Source organism: Ascaphus truei, chromosome 9, assembly GCF_040206685.1.
Source record: "Ascaphus truei isolate aAscTru1 chromosome 9, aAscTru1.hap1, whole genome shotgun sequence".
Taxonomy (NCBI): Eukaryota; Metazoa; Chordata; class Amphibia; order Anura; family Ascaphidae; genus Ascaphus; species Ascaphus truei.
Window position 1 is genome coordinate 60,723,344 of NC_134491.1, and position 12,584 is coordinate 60,735,927.

Consider the following 12,584-nt stretch of genomic DNA (forward strand, 5'->3'; position numbering starts at 1 on the left):
GAAAGCGTTAGCTTGTAAGAAATCCCATATCAGCATTGAGTCCTCTTGTTTTAGTGTCAAAGAGCATTATGATTTTGAGTTCAAATGTTTACCATTCTTGCATGCTTTTTAAAATTCCTTTTAGGATTTGGATTTTTAAATCATTTATAGTAAATAAAAATACCACTTGTGGTGCATTTGCATGTCTCAGACAGACAGGTCTGCAACCCTGTGTTTCCCCATTATCGCTTAGCAAACAGTGCTTCCTCTGCAGCCAGGGATTCTGGGTAATGACATGCAAATCATTTATGGAATGATCTGGCTGTGAGAAGTGATGTTCCACTGGAGTTCAGTATCTCCCTTCTTCATGGCGTGTTATTGTGCCTGGGTAGGTTCATTGTGGTTTGAAGTTTTTGGCTCGTTTCACCAATGTACAAAGGGTACGGGGGGCCAACCTTCCATGGGTTATAACTGACCTTATAGCACTCTACCAGTTCAGGGATGCCTTGTGGAAAAGCTACAAAGTAACTGGCACTACCACAGATCTCAATCACTACAGATGCCTGCGGAACATGTGCACAAAGTAAACAAGGCATGCAAAAGCACAATATTACTCTGACAATCTCCTCCAGAACACATCAAACCCAGCTAACTTCTGGAAGGTTATCAACCATATATTCCAGCCTTCTAACCATCAACAACCAAGTAATATCACTAAGGGGGATATTACTCTGACAAACCCCACTGACATTGCAAATGCATTCAATGATTACTTTATGGGATGCGCCACTAACTTATTAGCGTAACGCAGCACAAACCCCAAACCTGAATCTCATCCTGGGAGTACCCATATAGCCCCACCCCCTCCCAACACTGCCCACAATTTTCAATTTGGCTCAGTATCTGAAGAGGAGATTACACAAGCGCTCCTCAAACTAAAATAAGCAGCCAATGTGGACCCGACTTACTACAATCTAGGTTCCTACGACTTGGTGCCCCAGCCATTGCCAAACCAATTGCGTCCATAGTCAACTCTATCCTGTCTGCAGGCCATATCCATAATACCTGGAAAACTGCCAGAGTTTTCCCAATCTTCAAAAGTGGGGACAAAAACACTGTCTCAAACTACAGACCAATCTCACTTCTCCCAATTCTATCCAAAGTCATGGAAAAATGTGTCCACTCCCAATTAAGCGATTTCTACACCAAGACAAATTTCCCTAGCCAATTCCAGTCTGGGTTTCATCCCAAACACTCCACCGTAACTACCCTGCTAAAAGTTTGCAATGAAATCCAGTGTGGAATGGAACGGGGACAACTCACTGGTGCAGTATTCCTAGATTTTGCAAAGGCTTTTGACACAGTCGATCATGCTATCCTGCTTAACACACTCCAGAGCTCTGGAATAGGGAAAGATGCTTTAAACTGGTTTCAGTCCTACCTATCAGGAACATGTGTCCATCTCAGGCTCTAACTCCAACCCCCTGGATATCACCTGTGGTGTCCCGCAAGGCTCTGTTCTGGGGCCCCTACTCTTCTCAGTGTTCATTAATCATCTTCCCACAGCTTGTAAGGAAGCCTCAATACACATGTATGCAGATGACACAATCCTATATGCACACAGCCATAGCCTCTCTGACCTTCAACACATACTTCAGTCTGACTTTTTGAGACTCGAAAACTGGATTTTCCAAAACAAACTGTTTTTAAACACTGACAAGACTGTAACAATGGTATTTGGGACCAAGACTAAAATTGTAAAGCTTCCAGTGACTGAGCTCCTGATTAGAACCAACGCTAACACCACCCTAACACCTGTCACTAGTTTTAAATACCTGGGCTCATGGTTTCACTCCCACTTAACATTCGGGATGCACATTGATACCCTGACAACCAAGACCTATGCCAAACTAGGGGTACTTTACAGGAACAAATCCTCCCTAAGTCTCCTGGTCAGAAAGCGTATCGCACAGCAGATGCTAATGCCAATTATTGACTATGGAGACATAGTATATGGCTCGGCTCCTCAAACCCACCTTAGCAAACTTGACACCCTCTACAATTCAATTTGTCGTTTTGTTCTCCAATGCAACTACAACTCACATCACTGCGAAAAGCTCAAAGAACTAGATTGGTCAACACTAGAGTCTAGGCGCAAAGTTCACCTTTCCTGTCTTGCCTTTAAATTCTTTATGGGCAAGCTACCCAGCTACCTGAACAAGCTCCTCACCCCAACCACCTGCAGCACTTATCACCTGAGATCAGACTCCAAAAGACTATTCATGGTCCCAAGGCTCAACAAAGTATCCGGATGTTCCTCCTTCTCCTTCCGTGCACCCCAAAACTGGAACAACCTACCAGAGACTCTCACATCCACCACCAGTTTAAGTTCTTTCAAATCTAAGGCTGTCTCACATTTTAACCTGGTCTGTAACTGTTTCATACGCTCATAATATATATTTTCTTTAACTGTGCACGCAATGTCTTGTATATAATGTATACCCTATTCATTTATGTAACTGTACTTGTAACCATGTATTATTTGTTTTACTCTGTGCCCAGGACATACTTGAAAACGAGAGGTAACTCTCAATGTATTACTTCCTGGTAAAATATTTTATAAATAAAATAAATAAATGTAGCATCCTTGGTCACATTTGCTGCTTTGAATCATATAAACCACATTACTGGATGTGCAGCAGAGTGTTCCTTTAACATTGTGAGATGTCGCCACTAGTAGTATGTCAAAACAATCACAACTGCACTTAAAGCCCCACGACAACACCAGCTCCAATACCAAAAGAAAAAAATTAAATAACCACACGCATAGTACAAGTGGCTACGTATAAACCTGCCCTAGAGGGAATGTGAAAAATAATCAAAGTTCTGCAACCCATGCTGACAGAGGATGAAACATTAAAAGACATCTTCCCCAAACCCCCCAACCTTGCATTCCGGCAACCGCCAAACCTCAACAGTCTTAGTCAACAGAAAACTCATAACGAACTCAAGGACGCTGAGAATGGCACAGGTCCCTGCAACGTCACACACTGCAGACTCTGCAAACATATGTACCAAAGCGCCGCAGCCAGTCACAGACATAGAACATCTAATGTTAAAGAAACATTCTGCTGCACACCCAGGAATGGGGTATATACAGTATGATTCAATGCAGCAAATGACACCAAGGGGGCTACGTTGGTGAAGCCGGCACAAAACTTCAAGGCAGAATGAACCTCCACAGACGGAAAACAATTGAACTCAAAATGATAATGCTCTTTGACACTATAACAAGTGGACTTAATGCTAACATGGGATTTACTTAGATTGTAAGCTCTTCGGAGCAGGGACTCCTCTTCTAAAATGCTACTTTTATGTCTGAAGCACTTATTCCCATTGTACATTAATGGCGCTATATAAATAAAGACATACATGCATACATTACTTAGACAATACCAGAATTGTTTGTCGTTTTTTTCATTTATTTATTTTTGGTCAGTATATGTATGGTGGATGTATTGATACTGTATGTGTGGATGTTTTACGTATCTGGTGTATATGCGGGGTGCACCCATCTGATGTTTGCATGTTGCATACGGTATGTTTGGTGTGTGCATTGCATGTATAGCCTATGAATATGTATAGTGCACACATCTGGTGTGTGTATATATAGGGTACAGTATATGCCACTCTGTGGGTATGTTTTAGCCAGGGCCGGCTTGAAATTTGGCGGGACTCTGTGCCGAGGGAGAGCGCGGGGCCTCTTACCTGCCCCTCATGTGAACGATGTCACACGACAGCGCAATGTCACGTTGTCATGGAAACGTGATGCTGTAACATCACAGAGATGACAAGCAGTAGGAGACGCCCCCCGCGCTCTCCCCCGGTAATCAGCTAGGAGCGATTGTACCAATGGAACCGTCATCAGGCTGGCCCTGGTTTTAATATGATGTTTCTGATATATACAATATATATATATAACATATATATATATAACATATATATATATATATATATATATATATATATATATATACACACACATATATATATATATAATATATATATATATATATATATATACATACAGATATATGTATCTGTATATGTGTTTATTGCACGTATGTAATTTATACGAGCGTGTGTATGTATTGTGCATGTATCTGGTATGTGTGAGGCATGGCGGCAGGAAACGGAGCTGCCTGGTTTATAGAGCGGTTATACATGCGAATCACAAGGCTCAGGAATGTTATTTGGTTCTGAGCCTCGTAAACCTCTGCTCCGACGTCACATGGAGCACCTTGGGGTAACAATCAGTCTGTTCATTCACGTGTGATCGTAAAAACAAAAACTCACCTCAGCCCTGAAAACCAATACAGTTTCTACCTGCTCCGATCCAAACACCCCAGGGACATAACCGTGCCTCAGCGCTGAGACACTCAGTATTATTGTACATTGCAACAGATGCATTTTCCATAGAGAAAGGTATTCCACATTACCATGAAATTGTACATTATAGAATCAGTCGCCCATCGGATCACAGAGAGCTAATCGCAGTGACATGGGCTGATGTCGGACATGGCGCAAACTAATGTTTTTGACGTTATAAAGAAGCCAGATCCGCAAGCAAAAATAAAGAGAAAATAATGAATATGGCTTCCGAACGACTTAAATAAACTGTGGTAGGAAACCATTTAACTACTCCAGCCCCATTGCCAATAATTGCACAGATATCCCATTTCTTGTGGATCCCCCAAGCAGAGTAGCCAGAAATGTTACCCCTCCCCCCTCCACCCCACCCCCCCCCCAACCCCCCAAAAAAAGCAGAGAGCATTTTTAAATATATTTTTCAAGTTTATCCTGGAGAGATACACTTTACCCCCTCTTATCCATTCTCTGTGCCAGGGGTGGACAACTCCAGTCCTTAAGGGCTACCAACAGGTCAGGTTGTCAGGATATCCCTGATCCCTGCTGCAGCACAGGTGGCTCCTTCGACTGAGCCACTGATGGAGTCACCTGTGTGGAAGCAGGGATATCCTGAAAACCTGACCTGTTGGTGACCCTTGAGGACTGGAGTTGGCCACTCCTGCTCTATGCCATAAGGCAGAGGTGCGCAAACTGGGGGCGCGACCCCCAGGGGGGGCGCGGGGTTTACAGAGGCCCCGCGCGCTTCCCGAAGGCACTTAAATTAAGTGCCGGGGGAGCTGCAGGGCCTCTATAAACCTTTACTTACCTAGGCTCCGGCGGCTTCCTTCCTGCATCGCCATGGCAACGCAGCGTCAAAATGACGCCGCGAGGTCATGTGACATCACGTTGCTATGGCAACGTGGCGTCATGACGCCGGAGCGCAGGTAAGTGGGTGTTAGGGGGGGCACGGGAGTGAGGGAACCGCCGGCAGGGGGGCGCAGGGAAAAAAGTTTGCGCCCCCCTGCCATAAGGTCTCTCAAACCCCCAGTTATATTGTAACGCTCCATGTCCCAATGTCTACTGTTACATTTGAAGCATTAATTACAAGTTCTGTGTTATATGCCCCTGAAATGTATCTTATTTACAAGCTAAATAAAGCTGCATAACCAGTTTGCATCATGAATAAAAATATTCATTAATAGATCTATGCAAATATTTGTACGCGTTGTTACACCATTTATAGCAGTTTTCCTGTCCTTATCTCTCTCTTATCACGTCTCACCGATCCTACTTGATCCAATTACAGGGATGTCCCGTGTTGAAATCTGATGACCTCTTCATTGGCGTGCATCAAACTACACAGATCCCCCCGCTCCCCCGATTCAGAGCCCCCCTCTAAAAACAAAGCAGGACTTCCAAACACTTGTATAAAATAGAACCTAGTAAACATATCGCTGCCTTTAATGTAATCTTTGCAATGCTCTGGCAGCGATGGAGTTAACGGCTGTAACGTTCCAAAATAAACTCTCCTTTTTTTTATGACCTGTAACAAGAGGGAAAACGTGCTACAGACAATGGGACCTTTGTCTTCTCTGGGTTATATGTATCCATTATGAGGTCACAGGAATATGGTTACAGTAGCTTAGACTGCAGAGCATTCTGGGAAGAAACACCAAGAACAAAACACTAAAAACATTTTATTGGAAATAATATAGATTTTTTTTTATCAGCCAAATTTATGATAGATTGAAGCTTAAAATCAGTGAGACGGACTGCAAATAGGGTTGCTAGGTGTCCAGTATTGAGCCGGACTGTCCTGTATTTGGACACTGTCCAGTAAAATAAATTAGAGGTAATACTGGACATGTATGTGTTCAGGATTACATCTCTGGACATAGTGACCTGACCGACTTGGGGGGCCGTGGGATTTCCCAGAGCTGGGAGAGAGCAGGGCTGTTGCTAGGGGGCTGGGCAGCTTCCTCCATCCTGATTGGCTGCATCACCCAGCAGCAGCCAATCAGGAGGAGGTGTCAGAAGCCTGGGGAGGGGGCCAAAGGAGAGGAGGAAACAGCATGGAGCAGTGAGCGGTTTGTGTGTGTGTGTGTGTGTGTGTGTGTGTCCCGAGTGCGTCACACCTTTCACCATTGTGTCCAGTATTTTTGGAGAAGCCACCTGGCAACCCTAACTGCAAACTAGTGGCAGGACGCCAGCAAAGCGCGATCCGTGAACGAATCAGCTCATACCGGTAATTAAACTCAAGGACAGATACCGTCAATTCAGGCGCAATAGCACGGATCATGCAAGTCTTATTCCTCTGCCTCTCATTGAACGAAGACTCATTACAAACCTCAGCGGGCCCTTCCCTGCTACATTCCCACAGTGCACATTACATAAGGCTTCCATTCTCTGCTTGCAGCCTGTGGGTTGGTCTGGATTCTCTGGAATGCAATGAAAGGTGTTTATAGGTTCGTCTGCTTGACACGAGGAGGTGTGAACAGAGGGCAGGATCCCCACACCCATGAGTTGTCAGCACGAGGACGTCCAAGTGTTACCCACATCACCCTGCCACCCAGCTGACTCAATAAGGTTTAACTGGGAACATTTACAATGGGTTACAGGTACCTACAGATTTTATTAGGAGTCTTTAAAGGGTCAGTCCCTCCTAGGACCAAAGTGTTCTTATGACCGTGACATGTCTAAGGGGTCTGTACCTCCTCGGACCAAAATCTACTAATGGCAGGGACCACACCTTGAATATGGAGTACAGCTTTAGGCACCGATGCATACAAAATACATTATGGAACTGGAAAAAGTGCAGAGAAGAGCCACCGAATTAGTCAAGGGGATGGACAATCTAACTTCTGAGGAGAGGCTAGCTAAATTAGACGTGTTTACATTAGAAAAGAGGCGTCTAAGAGGGGACATGATAATTATATACAAATATAGTCAGAGTCAATTCAAGGAGCTTTCAATGGTACTTTTCATCATAAGGACAGTATAAGTGACACAGGTCCATTCCTTGAGATAGGAGGAAAGGCGATTTCACCAGCAACAAAGGAAAGGGTTCTTAACCGTAACCGCAGTTACAATGTGAAATTCATTACCCATAGAGACTGTGATGGCAGATACAAATCTTCATAAAAAGGTTAGATGTATTTTTAGGAAGGAAAGGTATACAGGGATATACCAAATAAGTTAACATGGGAAGGATGTCCGGGGAGAAATCTGATTGCTGTTACTGGAATCAGGAAGGAATTAATTATATCTTATCAGGGGAAGAATAAATTGTCTGTTTAACTGTTTTTTGTTGGTTGCCTTCCTCTGGGTAAAAATAAATACAAATATAGGACAAGTATCTCAGTTGGTACAGACAGCTGTGTGATGCTCTAAACTCCAGACAAATCAATCCACAGTCTTTAAGCATTATGAAATAAAATGCATAAGTGTGATATCCTCCATGAATAAAATAATATACCCACACTTCTCCCCTGGAATAATATAAAAATAACTCCACAATTCTTCCGAATAGCTGGCCAGGATTCCACTTGTATCTCAGTTGTCTAAATTTAACATGGCTTGAACTCGCTGGACATAGGACTTTTTCCAACCTCATCTGCTATGTAACAGTTAACCTCCTTGCCCTTCTCCTAAGGAGTTTACATCAAGTGTCTATTTACATGGCTTTGCTTAGTCTCTCGCATACCTTTCAGGGTGCTGGCTGAGTGTACATGAAACGTGATGGGAAATGATGGACGCCAGAAACTTTTATAGTACAAACAAATGTCTTTATTCGAACATAGGTATTCTCTTACTTTATGTACATCTGCATTGTTTGCAGGTAGGATATCTTTCCTAGTTACCATCACTATGTTTACCTAGGTAGGTACTATAGCTTGTGTATGTATAGTTTACTGGACCTGTTCATCCTCTTGGTAGTACCCACGCTGACCCCTTCCATTCAGGCCCCTGTTGGGCTACAACTCACTTTCATCCCTCGGGGAAACATTATCCCAGTTCATGCCCTGACTGCCACTTGTGAGCATACTGGGTCTGACTTAGCTACGGAACAGCAGCCTGGGCCAATCCTACTAGGGGCTCGGTTCATTGCGCATATGCGCACAGTGTTGCTTGGGGTCGTCTTTCATGGGCGCTATCTTAGTGGGGTACTTTCCCTTTTTATAAAACAATAACCAAGGACAGGTCAAGTATAACGCTCTTACCTGTACACATTTCCACAGAGAGGCTCCTCCACTACTGACGTCCAGGAACCGGATTTCCAGAACATTTTCCCAAATATACATACCCCATCAGTGACGCTTTATCGCCGGGCAGAACGTGGGCAATGCTGAGTTTCTGCTAAGTCACCCTGTATCAAGTAAAGCCCCCCCCCCCCCAACCCCCCGTCTTTCCCCCTGAAGCTCACTGGAGACCGGGGAACTCGGCTGCACGCGCCGCCAGCCCGGCAGGCGCGTGTGCAGCGCAGACAGTGGTGTCGTACCCTTACATTTCCTCTGGCGGATCCCGGTGTGATGTCACTATGTGCTCAACAGGTGTTCTCCCCCTCCCCTTATCTTTTATTGGCTCCCTGATAAGGACAGGGTGGAATAAGGATAAAGAAAACACTTGACTAACAAATACTCACCATCCACGTTGTAATGAAATCCTTCGGAATGAAAGCAGGCACATTTTTGCCATTAGCTTATTCGATTAGTTTGGAGAAGCCACTTGGGCCTGGCAATTTACAAAAGGTTGCTTCTGGTATGTGTGAAATGTTTCAGTCGGACACTTTCCCTAACGGAAGCAACACAAAGATCAGCAAAGCTAGGTGAGGGTTTCTGCAAACGCGAGAGCATTTTATAAAGTCACCAAGAAGCGCGCAAAGCAAAGAGACTTTCAAACACATCTAACCCAGCCATGCCAACGCTCACCGATTTTCTGAGTCGCACAGATTTTTAGTATCAGCAGTTTCAAAGTCTTCAATGGAGTCTCCATGAAGTCTACGAAGGCAGCAGCCTACATGTAGGACATCTTTAATCCGGTCTTCAACTCACCTTTTGCTGTGTGCATATTTTAGTCATTTCAACCTCTAACACCTGGGTATGAGACCTGTCCGATTACAAATAATATTCGTCTTCTGTGCCTCACATGTGCTAATAGAGCTGTGTCTGGGCAGAACTTAATTGAGTCACATGACTTCTTAGACCTATATAACTAGGGACAGAGTAGGGCAGCAGCCTACATGTAAAGAAGCACGTCTTTAACGTGGCTGTTTTTTTTAGTGGCATGTAGTGTGGAGTTTAACAGGAGTGGAACAAATGGACACCAGAACATCTGAACACTGAATTTTTATTGCACTGGAAAGGAGGAGAGTTTCAATCACAGACTTCAGAATATGTAGCTCTCCACTCTGGAGCAGGGGTGCGCAAACTGGGGGCGTGTGATTTTCCTGGGGGGTGCAGCGGTTGCAGAGGCCCTGCGCTATTCTCCAAGGCATTTCAATTGAATGCCGGGGGATCGCATGAGGCCTCTGCAACTCAACTTACTCCTGCCATCTTCAGGACTCGTCCCCATGGCAATACGGTGTCAAATTATGCCGTGGCGTCATTTGATGCAGTGTTAAATTACAGGAGAAGGAGAAGAAGGAGGAGAGAGAGAAAGAGAGACACTTTGAATCCTGGCTTTCCTCTCTCTTCTCCTATTCCCCGGTTCTTTTCCTTCAGGACTTCAACTGCCATATTGATGACCCCTCTTTCCCTTGAGTTTCCTGCTTTCTCTCTCTAACCTCTTCTTTTGGCCTTTACCAATGGACTGCAGCCAGCACCCACAAGGATGGCCACTATCTGGACTTGGTATTCACACAAAAAAAAAACCACTTCTCTCTAATTTCTCTATTTCCTCTCTCTGACCTTCATCTCACCTGCTCACTCACTTCTCCAACTCGTTTGATTCCACTTTGCGCTCCTCCCCCTCCTCCAGACTCTGATAACCTGGTCAGAAACTACAACTCTCCCCTATCTTCTCGATCTACATGCCCCGATTTATGTCTGCCGTTTTTCGTCCTTCTAACCCCAGAACCGGGCTAAACTGGCACACACGCATGCTGCATTCCTGCACTCGTTCCTCTGAACGCCTCTAAAGGAAAATCTCTCAGACTTCCTTCACTACAAATGTACCCTGTGCTGTTTCAACTCTGCCCTCTCGCAGGCTAAACAAACCTACATTTCTTCACTACTCAACATGCACAAGTCTAAACCACACCGACTCTGTCTTTGACGCCCTACTCAGACCACCATCTGTTACATGTTTTTGTTCCTCGATTTCACCTCAGGACCATCATACACCCAGTATCCAAAGTTCCTCATTCTCTCCCGTCTCGACTATTGTAGCCACCACTGTCTGGCCTTTCTGCCTCTCCTTCAAAATATCCTCAACGCTGCTGCTATAATCACTTTTACTCTCTCCTAAAGCTGTCTCTGTGTCTCTCCTGCTGAAAATCCCTCTCCTGGCTTCCTATCAAATCCCGTATTACTTACACAATTCTCGTCCTGTTCTGTTCTTTACATCTCAGCCCTAATTTCTCGCTATACACCATTCTAAACTCTTGCGTTCTGCTCAAGGATGTCTTCTCTACCCCTTTCGTATCTAAAGCCCTCTCCCACCTCAAACCTTTCTCACTGACTGCCCCATGCCTCTAGAATACCCTTTCCCTCAATATCCAACTAGCACCCTCTCTATCCACCTTTAAGACCCATCTTAAAGCATATGAGTACTCCGTGGCTGTTACTATACACCTCATACATACATGGTCCTTTGCAGACACACTTACCAGCACACCTTCCTACCGTCTCTGTACGTTCTTCCTACTTACCACTTCTTCGGGGCAGGGACTCATTATCCTAATGTTACTTTTGTCTGAAGCGCTTATTCCCATTATGTGTTATATTATGTCCCGTGCATCCCTGCTGTGACGCGCTATGTACATAAACAGCACTATATAACTAAAGATATACATACAACGATTCAAACAAACCATCTTGCATTAAAATTACACTGTTCGGGGCGAGAACCCCCCAAATCTCGCTGGTTTGATTCATTAGGAGGTTGATATTTCTGCTGCCCATGAGCATGAAGAAAAAAAAAACACTGAAAAAGGTTAAAATGGACAGAATTTCAGGAGGGAACCTATTTGCAAAGGTGTATCTCTCGCGGTCACAGCTCCCTTATCCCCGTAATCTCAGCGAGGACACATTCACTGGAGACCAGCTGGAGCGGTTGAGCCGGTGCATCAGGCCCAGGGGCATGTCAGTAAAATTCCACGTCCCGGTGAATATTTAATGAAGGCGTTTCCTGCTCTCGCACACGTACTCCGTGGGAAGGCAGAGAGGGAAGCTGGCCACGCCGACACTGAATTTGTGTTTAACTCATATATACTTAGATTGTAAGCTCTTCAGGGGAAGGAACTCCTTTTAGTAATGTTTACTTTTTATTTACATTATGTGTATTACTGCTGTAAAGCGCTATTTACAGGGATGGTGCAATACAAATAAAGATATACATGCAGCCCTGGGGGTTTGTTTGTGAACCAAAACATTGTATACATCAGTGTTATAGTATTAGATTATATAGAATATATAGAATATATTATCTTAATTCCATTTTTAATATACGGAGCAGCCTTTGATTTCCATAGCAAACCTTATCCCACCTCCCTAGCAGTGCAAGATCTTTGCAACACTACTGTTTCTGAAAGTGTTGCCAATGTTCCAAGCAGTTTGAGCTGCAAACTGCCTACTGTTACAATGTTGGACACATTAATGGATTGATTGAAAATGTAAGGCGGCCATTATGTGAACCTAGGGAAGCAGGACCTTTGCTGATCGATCACGGGAGAATGAATCGATCAGCAGCTTAGGTCATTAGATTTCAATAAAAGGTAAATCAAAGACTGCATATATTGAAACAAAATATATATATATCTTTGCTTTAAGTGCCGGTTGGTTACCGTTAGCCTCTCTAACCGCAATGCTATTTTTACCCGCTTTTCCCCATGGCTTAGGGTTTGTACAGCTCATTCCTGCCAAGTTTCAAGGAGAACAAATGTTATTGGGGGCAAAGTCGCCGCCTTTGATGCCTCTTCTTATCCCGGTTTTAGATCCTTAAAGTCTCATCTCTGGAAGCAACATTTAGATTGGAAGCTC